This window comes from Myzus persicae, unplaced genomic scaffold, assembly GCF_001856785.1.
Source record: "Myzus persicae strain clone G006 unplaced genomic scaffold, MPER_G0061.0, whole genome shotgun sequence".
Lineage (NCBI taxonomy): Eukaryota > Metazoa > Arthropoda > Insecta > Hemiptera > Aphididae > Myzus > Myzus persicae.
Genome location: NW_019101191.1, coordinates 434531 through 438652, shown reverse-complemented (window position 1 = coordinate 438652; position 4122 = coordinate 434531). Strand labels below are relative to the sequence as shown.

Below are 4122 nucleotides of genomic sequence, written 5' to 3'. Positions count from 1 at the left end.
CAACACATAATATTATATAATATAATATTAAATAGGGTATACGATTCACGTCTCGTCAGACGCGGCGACGTGCGACGGCAGCGACTGCAGCACATGTGTTAAATCCGTTCCCCCCGATACATTATGCGCGTGTGCCTGTTTATAAATAGCCGATGATCGACGACGACGACGAAGTTTCACCGACTCGAAACGCGTCAGCTCAGATTCCCCTCCCCCCTTCCCTCCACGTTTACTGTGGTAATATATTATATTATAATACAGCACGCGCCCGGCTTTCAGTACGAAACGAGCGGCACATATTATTATGTATGTGCGTATAAAATTATCCGTGGTGTATAGGAGAGAAGAGAATAGGTGGCGATGGTGGTTAGTGGTGGTGGTGGCGGCGGCGGCGGCGGCGGCGGTGACCAGCAGACCGGTGACCCATCAACCTAACGTGGTATACATCATGGGTATGTTATATATAAACACGTGAACGTAGTGTATAAGACACGCGTAGGGAGCGACGTGACGTGTCGGCTTTAAATAGTGAAAAACACAGTCGCCGTTATTTTGTACGTAGTGTGAACTCGGCATAATAATAGTGATATAATAATATTATTACTGAGCGGCACGCGCGGAAAACGGATAACGCGTTTTCCCGATGACTTTCCGAAGTCCGCGATCGATCGACGGGCGACGAGAAGATATACTTGATATTACTATATGCACGTCAGTGTATACGTAAACTGTAAAGTATGAGTATGGCGGCGGTAGCCCGTGAGTCACTCTATCAGAGTCTTACACTCGGTGACTCATATTATTATTATGATTACGATTTGAATATTTTACTCAGCGCGCCGCCGGAGTACAGATACGTGTAGCTCTTTTAATGAACTCGCGTTCGTCGAGGATCGTCAATAGCATTGATCCTATGTAAATATAATATATCCAATTAATTCATAACACTGTTTAAAAATTACAATACTAAGAAAAATAGCTACCTAAGTCCTAAAAAAATTGTTCTTGTTCATTTACTCGTATTTATTGAAAAATTAAGTTTTTACAAATATAAAAAGTACACATTACAAGTATAGTAAAAAATAAATGTATGTCTTTCCATTCTAGATTAAATTTAGTTGGGTTATTGTGGTATTTGTGGATTTGAATGATTACACCGCAGTACCAACAAAGTGACTAGTTCAAAATGACACAAATAATCTAAAAAATAGTAGGTACGGTTTTGTAAATGGCCACTTGGTCGAGTAACCAGTACCTACTGACATTTATGGTGCCCTAGATCCAGAACGAACTTGGTTTGAGTATGGTATTAAAATAGTTTGTGGCAATAGAACATGGTATGTAAAATAAAATCTATTTAATAGTTTACAAAGTTTATATTTATTATTATTTTAAGTATGTATTCATCCGCCCAGACGTCTCAAACGTAATTGGTGCCGTGATCTTCTTGACCCCCCTTCAAACAATTAAAAAAAGAAATAGTAATCATCAGTGTGTGTCATTAATGAATGGCTTCTTACATCAAGCGTTTCATGTAAATATTGTATTGTTTTTTTTAAACTTGTGTAACTTGTTTATTTAATTAATATTTAATACGATATGTATTCCTACTCTCATCATATATACTTTAATACTTATTGTGCTCCTGTGTATAGATTGTATATTCCAAATAAAGTAAAAAAAAAAGTATGTATTCATAATGTAGTATGTTTATGGTATATTGGTATCATAATAAATAATCAGTATGTTATATTTAAAAAAATGTAAACACTTATTTTAAAAATTAAATTTACTTCAAAATTATTTTATTTTGTTGTCATTTTTTCTAATTTAAGATTTACCAACAACTCGGATAATTTTAAAAAAGGTGGCATATACGAGTTGAAAAAGAATCGGAAAATGAAGAGGTTCAATTGATGACCGAACGTAAACGTACAACGCTTAATGTATCAGACAGTAACAATGACTTCAATCTATCCTAATTGTTAGAATAAGTTACTCAAAAACTTAGAAAACTATGAGTTTTAATACTTATAACATTAAACATGTTTGAAATTATTGTGTTTAGAATTGTAGTTCCTACAGGATACTGTATAGCACCTTCATCCACTTCTACATTTAAGTTACCCAGTAATGAAAAGGCTGTACACTATACAGAGAATAAATCACCTTGACTGAAACAATGCACAAACCAAAATAAACCAAATGAAACATTCCAATCATTATTATCGGATCAAATGAGTAAGCAATCATGTAGTATCAACTACCATACATTTAATCAAGTTCAAGTTATCAACCACCTCAAGATGAACAAGTAATTTTTAAATTTTTATAATTTAAGAGTACACCCTTAACTTAATATACATTGAAGTTCAATATTTATAATTCATTTTACACATTTCAAAAATGGTCTATCAAACAATTAAAACATGTTGCCATTATTTAAATATCAATATATTATACTTAAATTTATACAGAATACAAGTGCACAGAATACACCACATCAATTATGTATCACTCCGAACACCAACACTTATGGTAACATTATTAAACTTTAAATCATATATTCTGTTAAAAACAATCATTTTAATATTTCTGTTCGTATTTAAAACTGAAACGACACCATTTATAAATGCTGCAGTTCTTAACTGTCATTATAACAGAAATGTTGAAAATAACAATAATTATATTACACTTAGTCTTCACCTTCCCGAGATGCCAAATTTAATCGTATAATAAAATTTTAATTTTATTCAGTTCAATATTTATTGAAGCTGCACACAGTCTTTGAGCGCAGCAAACACAAACGACAAATTCGACCACGATTAATATTTTTAAAAAAACGCTTATACTATTTTCATCGTTGATGCTTAATTAAAGCTTAATATTTTAGGCTATGCTCGAATTAAAACGACGACTGTGGTGCGTCGATGTCACCTCAAGCGGGCCGCTTAAGTGGTCCGGATGAGTCAAGCAGATCGGAGCAAGATCCGGAAAAGAGCAATGATGTGGTGGCCTCGAACAACGACGCCTGTTCTGTCGAAGCACGTACCTACGGGTTACCGATTCTCACGCATTTATTTCAATGATTTCGTACCACCCATTAAAACCATGAGCAACGCCGCCATATCGTTTGAAATAATATATTTACGTTTGCTACAACCCACCGCGGCCACGTTAATGCAGCCACCAGTTATGGTATGGTGAGATGTAATTTCAGACAAATCACAGTCACTCAAATATTTCAAATCTGAAAATAAACTATGAAGATGAACAGATAACAGTTTGTTCGGATAACATTCAATAATATGGAAAGGTTCTTGTTTTGCTTCATTAAAGCAGGCAAACTCTTACATACAGATCAGTCACAAGCGTACACCAGTGAAAACCGAATCAGGGTGGGCCGTTGTCGTATGCAAAGTGATAGTCACCCGAACGACAACATCAGCTCTATGGGAAGACCGTACAGGTACCTATATATATATTCTCATAATTGTATTTCCATTATAAATGGCAACATTCATAAAAGAGCAACGACACAAAGCTACATCACCAACTACATGAGAAGATAAACCCAATTTAGAAGTTCAAAATACAATGCTTCGAATTTAATTCCAAACATTGAAATGAACAAATTCGGTTTTTTTTTTGTGTCAACGAACAGTTCGTCGTTCACATGAAAATATAAACACGGCGTGGATGGAAAACCTGTACCTACACTTCTTTACTTATATTTATATTTTTAATTTTTAAAAAGAACATGGAATACAGTCATATACCAAAATTTCATTTATACTAATCAACATTAAATAATCATTTATAGATATATGGTATAATTTATCTATAGTCTTAAAAAATAAATTGAATATAAAAAATCAATATAGTAAAAAAAAACTTGAATTTATAATTTAAGTTAAGGGCCCTGTGTATAAACATTGAAAAATTAATTAAATAATACAATAATCAAGGATATAGAGACAGAGTATACACTAATATAAAGATTAGAAAATCAACACTTGTCCGTTTCAAACATTAATACATATAATATCCGATTTATTTTGTAAAACTACAAAGAAAAAGAATCAGACTGCAATTATACTCGGTTGTTGTATACTTGTATCA

At 33.4% G+C, this 4122-nt stretch overlaps 1 long non-coding RNA gene across 4 annotated transcripts; it reads left to right on the top strand.

Annotated features, from left to right (window-relative positions):
• The first annotated feature begins 283 nt into the window (after positions 1-283).
• Positions 284-3799, top strand: LOC111028158. Of its 4 annotated transcripts, XR_002603881.1 has the most exons (7): positions 284-452; positions 1108-1337; positions 1397-1534; positions 1836-1984; positions 2069-2314; positions 2478-2538; positions 2894-3799. It is a non-coding gene; the product is annotated as an uncharacterized LOC111028158 (long non-coding RNA). The 4 variants fall into 4 exon arrangements; XR_002603880.1 differs by having other exon boundaries at positions 285-452; positions 2478-3799; XR_002603882.1 differs by lacking the exon at positions 2478-2538 and having other exon boundaries at positions 286-452.
• Positions 3800-4122: the final 323 nt, after the last annotated feature.